At 43.6% G+C, this 13,834-nt stretch overlaps 1 long non-coding RNA gene across 1 annotated transcript; it reads right to left on the reverse strand.

The window, feature by feature from the left end:
• Positions 1–7,631: 7,631 nt before the first annotated feature.
• Positions 7,632–8,565, reverse strand: LOC146961015 (uncharacterized). Its single transcript, XR_015035309.1, has 2 exons — positions 8,449–8,565; positions 7,632–7,849 (listed from the first exon to the last, which is right to left on the reverse strand). It is a non-coding gene; the product is annotated as an uncharacterized LOC146961015 (long non-coding RNA).
• Positions 8,566–13,834: the final 5,269 nt, after the last annotated feature.

Raw genomic sequence — 13,834 nt, forward strand, 5'->3', positions numbered from 1 at the left:
AGGGTTAGCGCCCGCCGATCAGCAGTTGGTTAGGTCCAAATAAAAACTGTGTATATTATATATATTATAATTATATTATAGTGAACAATGGAACTGTGTATTTTTTTTCAGGTAAAACCTCTTTTAGGCCGTGAAAATAGGCTGTTTCTTTGGGTCTGTTCACAACACTGTGGGCCGGATTTACTAAAATCCCAGATAGCGAGCGCTATATTGTTTGCGCCCGCTATAATATTGCGAGTTTGGTTAGTGCACGCAAAACAGGTGATCTACTAAGAGTAACCCGCTAAATGAAAACACGTGCAAAGCACAATATGTAAATGAGGGTTTTGCGGTGGTAATCGTTTCCGCCATGGAGAGAGTGGACAGAGAGCTGGACGGACGAAGGGACATTTGATCCGATGCAGACAAAGACAGCATGTGTGTTCATCTCTCTCTCGCTCTGTTTAGATAAATAAACACAAATCGCTACAGGGCCCAACTCGTCATATAGTGACGAACAGGCAGCAGCTGCAGCGACAATCACGCACCGCGGATTAATAGAGAGCTCAGGTGGGATACACGGATCTAAACGCTCTGACCACTGACCAGAGGGATCAAAGACGGGTGAAGGCAGCGGTGACGTGTCTCAGTCCAGGACCGGGACTAAGAGACGGAGCTGAGCAGCCAGGTGAGAGGAGAGGAGAGGAGAGGAGCGCACTGCAGGACAGACGTGCCCCGTGCGTAACGGCGCGTAAAAGACTTTTAACACGGCTGAAAAACTGATAGAGAATGACCCAGACGTGAGGAAATGCAGAGATATACAGTGGGTACTAGTTTCATTTGGACGGTTTCACGCGTGAGTCACGGGAGGCTCACGCGGATTTTTTGTGGAGGAGTAATTGTGTTTTCACCAGAAGCTGCAATGTGCCCAAACAACCGCCAGGTGGCATCTGTGAGCAGCAGATCCCCTCTATAAGACAGCAGCACGGAGCAGTGAACACGAATGAGGAATGCAATATAATAATAATACAGTATAGTTTTTCCAATGAGAAAAATGTAACGACGGGAGCTATATGTCTCACTCTCTTTTATCGATCCTCTTGTCAGCTCCAAACACAAGCGTCTGCACCGCGATTATGGACCACAGCGTGGTTTTCCACACAGCAACTCAGTGGGCGATGCTGCCGGTGTGTTTTTAAAATGAGCCAACTACTGTACAGTACTAGTGTTCATTCCCCACCTTGTTTGACTGAGAGTGTAGCTGGATGATTTCTCATGAATGAACGGGCAATAGCCTATGTCACTTTCGGGCTGGGCGATAAAACAGGATATCCTGAAATAACTTTCCCTCGATAGAAATAGGCTACAAGATGTGTGGATATAGGTTTCATTCATCCATGTTTTGACAGACAACACAAACAACCAGTGGCAGGGACGGACTGGCCATAGGGCAATATGGGCAAATGCCACAGCAGCCGCGACCGAAGATGCAGCCGTGCTGATGGGACCGCAAAAAAAAAAGTCAGTCGGGTCAGCTGGTTTACAGCCGGCCGACTCTGAAACACTCGAGACACAATAACATTAGTAACGCAAGAAAGGTATAGAGCAGCTCTCACTATAAGCAAAGATTTTATTTCAGTCTGGGATGCCAACGTGCAGTTTTAGTGAACAATGCATTTTCTCTTATCGTCATTATTATGATCACTGATAGGCTATAGTCTATATGTGCGGCTATATAGGCTACCGTATGTGTGTGTTTGTGTAATGCAGGGGTGCTTTAAAAAAAACACAGTTGTCTGGACAGCAGGCATTTTTCTCACAACCGACCTCAAAAGCGAGGGCAGGTCCGCCGAAGCATCATTCCGGGTGTTGTCTTTGTTGTTAATGTTGCTGCTCCACAGCGCACATGGCTACTTAATTATGCACGTGCTGACCATATATGGTTGTGCTGTGCTGAGGCATTCTGGGAGTGGAGTATGAGGTGTGTTCATGTCCGTACCATTCTTGGGTCCGGTGGGATTTATCAATGGAATATTGCGGAGAGTTGTGCGTACGCACAGCTTGATCAGTGTTTCCCACAGAATAAATAAATAAATGTGTCCACGTCTCAGGTGTGTTTACATGCTGTGCGGTGCGCCCGCACGTGAGAGAGGCGGCAGGTTGAGAGATGAGAGCTGGTGAAACGCTAGTATGGTTATTTAAAACACCATCTCTGATCTTTGCCTGCACATAGACAGACACAGGTTCACATACAGACAGGGGCGCACGGCAAATGCAGCTGCAGCGCTATTAAACTAGAGCAACAGCAACTCTCATATTTAAATTGTGTTTTATATTGATTTCATATATTTCACTGATTGCAATTAGGCTATAGAATGCTAGTGTGTGTTTTATTGAAAGCGAGGCTAGGTGAAAATCGCTACAGTGGGGTTTATATGCAGTGGTCTGTAGGACCAGCTTTAGACACATCAGCGACACATTAGCACCTTCATTTATCTCTGATCAATAGGTGTGCTTGTGGATACTTCACTCAAGTAGGCTACAGCCCTGCCCCCCACAGAACTTCACACAGCTGTTCAGTCAGCTTAGAAAAACCGGTTCTTACAGTAGCCTACCTCTCCTCACACTTTTCATAAGCCGCAGGACAAAACTGTAGGCTTCATTGTTTCGTTTCATTTCGTTAAGTGAAAATCATCTCTGAATTATGGAATTAAACATAAAATAGGCCTATCTTTAAAAAGCCTTAAGCCTAATTGCATTATTTTTATTCAAATGTGACTGAGACCTTTATCTACCTAAACAGAGGGTAACATGAATAAATATCCTGTTTTGTATTTTTCTGGAAACTGTTACATTATGTAACGTGACCGCGGCACTCTCTCCCCCCTCTCTCCCTCCCGAATTGGGTATATTATGATAAATATAACTGTAGATGAAAACAATAATTGAAGAAAAAAATAAGCTATTGTCGACCCGAGGTATAAATGCCCAGAAGTCAATGTTTCATTTGTGTAAGTTGTAAGCTTCAGAAACCATCACACATGGAAAAGTCACGGGCTGAGAGACCTGTAGTTTTAATGTAAACAAAGTCATTTACGTAAGAAAAACACAAACGTCTGTGTGAGACCATCTGGGTGGTTCTAGTGTATTAGCCTAATGAAGAATGAAGAAAACACGTTACAAATGAACTATGACCGAATTGACAGCAGAAACAGTGTGCACTTATCTCAAGGAAATTTAAATCGAATGCAACTGTAACTTGTAATCCAAGAGGCTTCAGCCTCTTGTAATCGAGGTGAAACGTCTTCCTAGACAAATAACCAAGTCCAGTTGCATTCGATTTAAATTTCCTTGAGATAACTATGACCGGGAGTCCGGGACAAACGAGAATATTCACAGGCTTAGTGCATGTGCACACGCCGGCCGGAGTCACTCGCAACAATGTAGCTTTCCCTCGATTAAAGTAGTTCTGCATCTCCCACTTTGTACCGGATAAGAGACAGCACCCGACAGATATGCTAAATGTTTGGATGCAACAAAGTCACTGTTAACAAATTCAGCATCTAATCTGTCCCTTCAAGAGCAGCTGCTGACAGATGTGCATTATTGCTCCGCTCGTGAGTCCAGCAGCATCGGGTCCAGGCTGCTGGCACGGACGTAGCAGCTTAGAAACTAACAAGCGATCGTGGGCTATGAGTGGATTGTTACATTCACCAGAACTTGCAGAACTCAAACTACTCAAACATGGAGCCACCCAGCCAGGCTACAGGAGAGATATGCAGGGGACCCCCAAAAGGCTGAGAACCACTGATCCTGTTGAACGTAGGCTACTGTAACCACTGTGATACAATAAAACAACATTGATCTGATTGACCGGCGTAGCGGTCCCTCTCTCCACTCACTCTCTAGCTCTCTCGACCACAGCTGCAAATGAAGTACCTATGGCCTATGAACAGCGCCACTCTCCATTGCAGCTACGTTGTGGTCAAACGTGGAATTATCCCAAAATCTTTTGAGCTGCATCTCAGTACGATGCTTCCACCTAGTGGCTACAGTGTGACCTACAATTTCACGCAACGCGTGAATCACGCGTTACGTGAGGGAAACGTCCAAATGAAACTAGTACCCACTGTAAGATCACGGGGCTCTGACAGGTATCAAATCAGTAAACGCATACGTTTTGGCAAAGTTGCATCAGTTAGTACATGGTTTTCAGACGTGGTGAATAAAGACGCAAAAACAGCCACCGCAATCTCTTCCTGGTTTGGTAAATCACATTGCACACGCTAAATAAATCGATTTGCATCTACTCCTCCCAGTATTTAGCACGTTCTGGCTGAAACGCCCATATTTACATATTCATCAAGGCAAACACGCTAAATGGATGTGAGGGACGCAATCCTCGGTGCGTCCGGTTAGTAGATCAGGTTCCACATGTGTTTGCGCGTGCAATCACGTTTGCACACGTTTTAATACACGCAAACCTTTAGTAAATCCGGCCCTGTATGTTGTAAATCTCTGGACAGGGCTATTATGGGCTGGCGTTGCTAACGGGAGGAGTGCAGAGAGTCTTCTACTGCAATTAAAGTACTTAGGGGCTATTTGTAGATCATACAACCCCACTTTAAAAAAAATGCTACTATCCCTTTAAGCTGGAAAAGTTCAGGTGTACCCTCAACGGTTCCATCAACAGATTCCACAAAACCTGGGACCCTCTAATAACTTGTGTGAACAATTGACCTGGTCTGGAGCTGGAACCTTGAATGATTACACCTGCCCTTGAACAATTCTGTAATACAAAGTATTAGGTGCACTTGCTGTTGTTGTTTTTGTTGTTGCTGTTTTGTTTTGTTGTTTTTTTCTTGTCTTTGTCTGTCCGTTGTCTGTGACTATAGTTTGTCACGTTGATTTTGCGTTTGGTCTGTCTTTGTTTATTGTAAGTGAGTGACTGAGATCTTCCTGTGTGGAGTTTGCATGTCATGCCTGCACAGATTTCCTCCATCCTGACTCCCACAGTCCAGACACATGTATTTATGACTCCAGAGTGCGATTGTGAGTGTCAATAGTTGTTGCTTTTCGCTGTTTCCTACCCTAACCATGTACTTTTAGAAGATGCATACTTAAAAATAATTAGTTGGTGTTTTCATGTTACCAACCAGTTCCAACAAGCAACAACCACTGGACTAAGAAGTCCTGACAAGGAAAGAACCAAAAGCTGCAGTTCCTTGAATGACTCTGAGCTTAGTCAGTCTCCATGATGCACTCCTGTGTTAAAATGTCAAACTTTACAGCAGAAATAAACATGTTTACAGCCTGGCGCAGCAAAACTGTTTCCATCTCTATAGCTCATTTCCTCCTTCACAACAACTGTGCTGTAAAAAAGTAACTCACCTCTTTATATTTTATATATTTTTTCATTATTTAAACCACTGGAGATGGCTGAGCTCATCTAGAAGAGGGGTCCTTAAAACGCCCAAACTTGACTTGAGTATAAAGTTTTAATATTCAAAAAGAGGATATGGATTTAATTACTGTATTAATAACTCATGAGGTAATAATTAGTTCTGTGAATTGACATAGTCGATACTTTCTGCCTGAGTCGCTCTCACCACTGAGCAGCACAGAACAGCGCTCACGCATCGCTGACCACTGAAACTCTTCTTCTGTGCTCTGAAGTGAAGCGATCCTACTGGGCAGGTACCGCTGGTCCCTCATCACCTCATTAGCTGCTGGTTTTTGTGCACGCTCAGATTATCCTGAGTGTAATGAAAGTGAATGTATCAGTGGTTAAAGTTGCACCAACTTTAATCTGTCTACTCAGATACTGTAACGCAAAATCAGTTTTTTTATGTTTTGTTTTTTTTACAGTATAATATTTTTGCGGACAGTGCTAAAGAAAGCCAAAATAAATCGTCTGCATTTTGCATTCATGGCACTACATTTAATAAGACTGAACAATAGCTTTTTTGTGTTTGGAGAAGCATTTCATAAGATAGTTTAGTTACATCCAAACTAATGTTTTTTTCTGCGTTTTAATGAGGGATTAGACACAAATGCAATTATGTTTGGGTTTGAAGAAGCAACTGTGTCTCTGCAAATTCTCAATTAGGCTGGTACTTAGAACTAAGAGGGCCCAAAAACATCTGGCTCTCCAGGGACAGATACAGCTGCAGTGCTACAGTACATCCATGTCTGCTGCTGCCATGCTCTCTGTCCTCCTCGCTGGTTTAGTTCTCCTCAGGCCCTGCTGGTCAGATCAGGGCAGAATAAAGACCAGCACCAAGAATTTTTTTTTGCAGTCCTTTTGAAACTGACGGGGCATTTAGAGTAAATTATAGATATTAAATTGATAGCTTGTGACACATATAGATTATTTTTATTCCATTTATAAAAGACCTGTCTTTGTCCAGTCCTGCCCAGAGAAGCTAATGTAAAGGGGTTGGATGAAATGGTGTAAAATCTGTCTACATGTCTGATTAACTAACAGTTTGCTAGCTTGTTTTGGTTTGGGGCCTATACATTTCTCAGTTCAGGGTATATGGGGTATATGGGGAAAAAAGCCTTGTGCCAGTAACCTAGAAAAGTTTTTTTTTTTTTTTTTTTTTCATTTGGCACAGAAGCACAGCAGCCAGGTCAGTTGTGGAAATAGCAAGTGGAGAAGACAAAGGAGGCCTAGAATTAGAGTGTGCTGTTTTAGTGTTTTAGTGCTACCTGTGATGATGGCGGCAGTAAGGAAACGATGAATAAAACTGAGACTATGCATATGCAAACAGCTCAAGGAGACATCACCATGTGTTTCAGTTATGAACAATCAGGGACCAGAGCTTAAAGAGCCACTTCCTGTTTTATAAGATGTATTTTATTCTCTATTGAATTTAGATCGTATTTTATTTAGATTTTAGCTTCATGAGAGATTAATAGCCATTCATGTCCTTAGCTGAATTCAAACAAATATTGATTGCCAAATAAATTATGAACAAAGTGAAATCAGCCACGACTCCTTTACCAACCTCTCACCAAGCCATAAGACTGTTACAGTGATGAGTCTTATGTCGAACTGCCTCCTTCTTTCAGTTGAAGCTGATTGCGGGTTATTGGGCTATTTATGTTATACTGTTGTATGGTATTTGTTAAAGGGATAGTTCACCCAAAATTGAAATTTCACTCATTATCTACTCACCCTCATGTGGACTAAGGGCTGGGAGAAGTTTCAGAGTCCTCCGTGGCTTCTCTGAGTTACAGGGGGTCTCGGCGTAGCAGTGCACACTAAAAACTGTTGGGTTGAAAAATAACCCAACCTTAACCCAACTGCTGATCAACATAGGGACAGAACACGCGCTGGGTTGTTTCGACCCAAGTGCTGGGTTCCCCCGTTTAACCCAGAAAGTTGGGTTGTTCATTTGACCCAACTAGTGAGTTAAATTAACTCTATTGCTGGGTTAAAATGACCCATGTGCTGGGTTATATCCTGCCCCATTGCCCTGCTACTTTTACTTTTTTAATTGATAATATTAATAATAAATATTATAAATAATTGATAATCAGATTCTATTATATGACTATCTAATATGAATACAAAATATATTATAATCATTATTGTTGCTGTTGTAATTTCCCATAATCATACAAACACACACCATACACACATAGGCCACTGTTAACTTAAATTTATTGGCAGTTTAACAAATTTTACACCAGCACAGGTGCACAGGCTGAATGAACACAAATAGGTAACAATGCTCAGTTTGCAGGTTCTCTCTCACACACACAGATCTTGCAGTAGTGGGTCTGAAGACTTGTCCTCCTCTCCTGTAGATGGATGGAGGAAGCAGAGCTGGCAGGACCTTCAGCACCCTCTCACCTTTAACAACTAAACAAAAGACAAAAGAAAATGCACAAGTTCAATTAACATTAAATAGGCTAGTTTCTATAACAATTGATATTTCTCAAACAGTAGTTGTTTGACTGGAATACCTGGTAAAAGGAAAATACACACTCCACTCGCTTTTTACACAGCTTGTGCAGCAACACAGCTACGCTGCACGCATTGTCGCTCCCGAGTCAAATTGTTAAGACTAAAAAGTTCAGTGATTGTTTCTCTAACGTAATTTGATATCAGGGCGTTCAGGATGTTTTACTCCGTGAGCCGAATTATCTGTAGCCGTATCCCCCTCTCCCACACCCGATGCTTAAAAGCAGTAAAAGCACGACTAAAGCAGTTTCGTGTTAAAAACCAGTGTTTACTTGACGCTGTTTGGCGGACACAGACAGGCCGTCTGCAGGGCTGGAGCCGAGCTGCTGCTAACCACTGCTCAGCTTGTTTCTCTGATAGCCTCAGAGCCACACGCTCGAGGGGTTTTTAACGTGAGCCAAATTATCCGCAGAGGTCTCCTCTTCTCCACAACACACAGACCCGGTGATTAACACCCGATAAAACGGGAAATAACGCAGTTTGAAGTGAAAACTCACCGTTTCTCCAACGCCGTTCGGCAGACAGCTGGGCTTCACGGAGGGGCTGCGAGTCTCCTGTTTGTCTCTCTGGTAAAAAAAAAAGAAAAAAAAAAAGAAGAAAAAACACTGATTAAAACATAAATAATAATGATAACAATACAGTAATGTTGATAAAGTACAGTCGGTTTAAAACGTTGTGTCCTCCCTCTTAAAGTAATGTTAACGTTACCTTGATTGATCACCCTCAGTTAACCGTTACTCCTGGGTTTAACGGCTCTGCTGGAGCTCGTCAGCTCGTTAACTGTGGCTAGCCTTAGCTACTGCTAACGACAGCTAGCTGCCAGCTACTGTTACACAAATATGAAGATATAAAATGTCCAATGGCACATTACAGCCAGATGAACAATAAACCCGGAGACTACTGCATATTAAATTGCAAAATTCAAAAAGGCTAATGTTATAGAATTGTAAGTTGGCTAACGTTGGCTAGCATGCATGTCCATATGACGGTTGCAAATCGATACTGTCTTCGTAACAAAAAGACACACCAAAAATCCTCCATGCTGCTCGTATGTAATGTCCGTCTTGTATTGAAGTCCCGAAATGCGAAATTGTCCCGAAAAAAATTAAATAAGTCTATATTTTAAGCTTGTTTGTAGGAGGAGCTTCCGCTACAAACAAGCTTGAAGAATAGACTTATTTAATTTTTTTTTCTTCGGGGCTTTACGGAAGCGCATTGCATTCACTTGATAAAATAAAATTTAGACACCTTATCTCGTAATTACGACATCTTTTCTCGTAATTACGAGATCCTGATCTCGTAATTACGAGATCTTTTCTCGTAATTATGAGATCCTGATCTTGTAATTATGAGATAGAGAAAAATAGTACAGCGGTTAAGCCCTCAAATCAAGGGGAATTGTGCACTTTTTGAAAGAAACATGAAACTTCTACCATAGTTAGTTTATGCCATGAGGTTTATTTTAAGATCGGGAGGGAAGTCGGATTTGACCTCTGAGGCCCGGGAGAGGTCAAATCCAAGATGGCCGCCAATAATATTCAAAAATGCCTATCGCTGGAACCAAACACAGTAGAAAAACACTTAAGGTGTCATTTCCCACTAACTTTTGGGTGCCCATTCTGTTGGTGATACCTTTGAGACCAATAGAATTCAAGAAAATGCATTTAGATCAATGTGGAGGTCAAATTATGCAGACATAGGGAGGCGAACGGTGCAAAAAGGTAGTTTATTTCCAAAATAATAGCCTAACAGTGATGATGATGTTAATAATGATGATAATAGTGCCAATAATAATAATCATTATCATAATAAGTTCTTTTTTTTAACTCATTGGCTGCCAGCCATTTTCAGAGCAGAGAGCCCCATACTGCCAGCCGTTTTAGAGCATTTTTTACAGATCTTTCAAGACCCACAGAATATTGTGTTCATGTAAACATGTAAACACCAAAACTACCAAGAGAAAGAGTAGACTCTATTCTTTCATTAGGAAAAAAAGTTTGTTTCGACCTTTTTCCATTCTTTAGTAAACGGCAGTAGAACATTGGCTGGTTTCGCCAAAAACACCTATTATTGACCAAAACACCTGTTTTTGACCAGAACACTGAGAAAACAAGCTTTTTGTGGAAAGAAACATGTCAAGCAGAACAGTGACTTTGAAGTTAATATACAACAGAAACAACATGTCTATAGACATCAATGGCAGCCAATGAGTTAAAGAGACACTGTCTCTCGGCTCTGTTCGTGGCACTAGTACACCACAGCCGCTTGTTACTCTCTCCCTGGCTCTCAGGCTCCGGTCCACTTGGTGCTCCTCCTCCTCTATCCTTGCCTGACTGAGGGCTGCCACCGTGCCCCTGGTCCACCGGTGAGGGATGAGGGGGACTGCCAACTGGGGGCCCACGCCCTCAGACCGACAAAAGCTTGGATCATGGGCTGACTTTCAAGAGATCGCAGCGAGGGAGCTGCTCCGCTACGTACGAAACCCTGACCCAGAATCAGGTCGTCTGCAAGTGATTTAGCACCAGGTTCTCCACAAACATGCGGTGCGAGATTGGAGAGGACCGGCGGACCACCATCCGGCCACGCGCCAACCCTGTCACCAACGGCTCTACTCGCTGTAATCAAAACCCGGTTGTCAGGGGGTTTCGCTAGATAGTAGGTAGGGACAGTGGGAATCTCGTTCATCCATTCATGCGTGTCACTAATTAGATGACGAGGCATTTGGCTACTGGGTCATACGGCTTTCCGTGTTTACCTGCACGTCAGGCGCCATCGTGAGTACTACGACATGATACAGCCCATACTGGTCCGCCACCTTCTATAATCATTACGAGCCCAAACTGCCCCCAGCTGACCGCCAGCCGGTGGGATGCAGCCAGGCGGGGTTCCCGTTATAGAGGGCCAGCCAGCGTCGTGTAGAGGTCCCCTCAGGGCACCAGCCACCCTTGCGGCTGTCCCTCATCCCTTTGAGGACCAGCTCGGCTCCCGGAGAGGGCCGTAGTCCTCAATCCTGGAACGGCCATACCTAAAACGTGACGTCAGCCGACTGCCTTCCACTGATCGGGCAGAGCGTTGTCACTGGAAGAGTCGTGAGCGCGATGTCATTCCTTCACCCGAGTTAAATGATGCTGTGTGGAAAACCACGCTGTGGTCCGTAATCGAGGAACAGACAAGTGAGTTTGGAGCTGACGAGAAGATCGAAAATAGAGAGAGAAACAGTGTGGCCTTGCGATCCCCCACCCCTGCTGAGGAGGAACTAGAGAACTCAGCTGTAATGGAAAAGCACCTTTACTGAGCCGTGCCGTGACTGTGTAGTGGAAAAGTGCCAATAGTTACTCCCGCCGTTTACCTGCACTTCATTAAATTTCTTCACTTTGACATTCAAAGTAGAGTTCTCAACGGGCCTGAAAATTACAACCCGACCTGACTCGGCCCGTGGGTTTTAAGCCCGGACCCGACAGAGCTCGATACACCAGCATTAGTTGTCTGGCCAAACCCAGCCCAGCCCAACAAAAAAAAAGAAAACTAAACTAAAAAAGTGACATGCTTTCTTTGCAGCGAGAGCAGATGGTGCCGGTGACGCAGCAGCACCTTATCAGCGGGTGAAACTGATTCAATTTCGGCCACAAAAACATTGTGGTTTTTTGGAGATACACACAGCATCTCGTGCCAAACCAAACCGACCCAACAGCCTTACCCGGGTTTGGGTTGAAATTGAGAACTCTAATTCAGAGTAGGCTACTGGGCAAAAGCACATTGTGTCAACTCCCCTCCATGGGCCTTCGCAATGCTTCCACGCAGCGTCGGACACCACCCCTCTCTCCGCGGAAAGAGGAGGGCGACAGTATTATCAAATTGCAGATTTGCACCTTTACATAAATGCATTTTCTTGAATTCTATTGGTCTAAAAATATTAACGTCAAAGTCACCGTTCTGCTTGACATGTTTCTTTCCACAAAAAGCTTGTTTTCTCAGTGTTTTGGTCAAAAACAGGTGTTTTTGGCGAAACCAGCCAATGTTCTACTGCCGTTTACTAAAGAATGGAAAAAGGTAGAAACAAACTTTTTTTTCCTAATGAAAGAAGAGAGTCTACTCTTTCTCTTGGTAGTTTTGGTGTTTACATGTTTACATGAACACAATATTCTGTGGGTCTTGAAAGATCTGTAAAAAATGCTCTAAAACGGCTGGCAGTATGCAGCTCTCTGCTCTGAAAATGGCTGGCAGCCAATGAGTTAATAATAAATCAGTTAAAAAAAAGAACTTATTATGATAATGATTATTATTATTGGCACTATTATCATCATTATTAACATCATCATCACTGTTAGGCTATTATTTTGGAAATAAACTACCTTTTTGCACCGTTCACCTCCCTATGTCTGCATAATTTGACCTCCACATTGATCTAAATGCATTTTCTTGAATTCTATTGGTCTCAAAGGTATCACCAACAGAATGGGCACCCAAAAGTTAGTGGGAAATGACACCTTAAGTGTTTTTTCTACTGTGTTTGGTTCCAGCGATAGGCATTTTTGAATATTATTGGCGGCCATCTTGGATTTGACCTCTCCCGGGCCTCAGAGGTCAAATCCGACTTCCCTCCCGATCTTAAAATAAACCTCATGGCATAAACTAACTATGGTAGAAGTTTCATGTTTCTTTCAAAAAGTGCACAATTTTCATGCTTAGCCGCTGTACTAAAAGGAATGTCTTTAAGTCCGCTCTTGTCTCAATTAGAATCAATGGTCCATGGTAGTACAGTGGATAGAGCAGTTACCCCTCACACGGGAGACTGAGGATCGAATCCCGTGGTGGGGCTTATCGATTACATGATGTTTTTTAATTCGGAATTAATTATTCTGAATTAAATAGTTTGGAATTAAAATATTCTCCTTCGAGTTTACACAGAAATAATAATTCAGAATTGGGGTTAACATGGAAAACACATTAAATCGCCTTTATTTAATTCTGCTTAACGTCTGGGGGTCGGGAAGCGTTCTGATTGGACAGGGGGTACATGTGTTACGTATTTACGTCTACCGGAAGAAAACAAACTCCATTCTCCGTGTGTGAAGTGAACTGAGCTGCAGCCGCGAGCTGCCGCCGCTGCTCCGGCGGGGATCCTGGCAGTGAGCTTCGCCTTCCCCTCCGGAGCGGCGGCGGCGGCCGCGGGCACCGGGGTCTGTGGAGCGGGTTCATGAAGCCTGGTTGTCCCGACATGACTCACTCACAACACTGCGGCTGTAACGTTGTGTTGTGTGTGTTGTAGCCTACTTTTCGGCTACAACACACACAACATAACGTTACAGTGTTGTGAGTTGAGTCATGTCGGGACAACCAGGCTTCATGAACCCGCTCCACAGACCCCGGTGCCCGGCCGCCACTAGAGCAGCGGCGGCGGCCAGGCACCGGGGTCTTTGGTGTGTATGAACAGCACAATCGGTTAACGTGGGCCGGTGTGTCCCCCGCCGTCTAATAATGTAGGCTACAGTGGCCTAATATACAAAACAAGAACGATGTGCTCCACCCAGGATTCGATCCTCGGTCTCCTGTACGGGTAGCAACTGCTCTAACCACTGCACCACCGTAGCATTCATCTACTAAGACAACAAGATTTATAGACATTTCCTTTTTCTTCAGGATCTCATAATTACGAGATAAGGTGTCTAAATTTTATTTTATCAAGTGAATGCAATGCGCTTCCGTAGGGCTTCAATACAAGACGGACATTACATACGAGCAGCATGGAGGTATTTGGATGTTTTTTGGTGTGTCTCTTTGTTACGAAGACAGTATCGATTTGCAACCGTCATATGGACATGCACTGCTACGCCGAGACCCCCTGTAACTCAGAGAAGCCATGGAGGACTCTGAAACTTCTCC

Source organism: Trachurus japonicus, unplaced genomic scaffold (genome assembly GCF_045865225.1).
Source record: "Trachurus japonicus isolate A0001 unplaced genomic scaffold, Traja_1.0 AP029658.1".
NCBI classification, from domain to species: domain Eukaryota; kingdom Metazoa; phylum Chordata; class Actinopteri; order Carangiformes; family Carangidae; genus Trachurus; species Trachurus japonicus.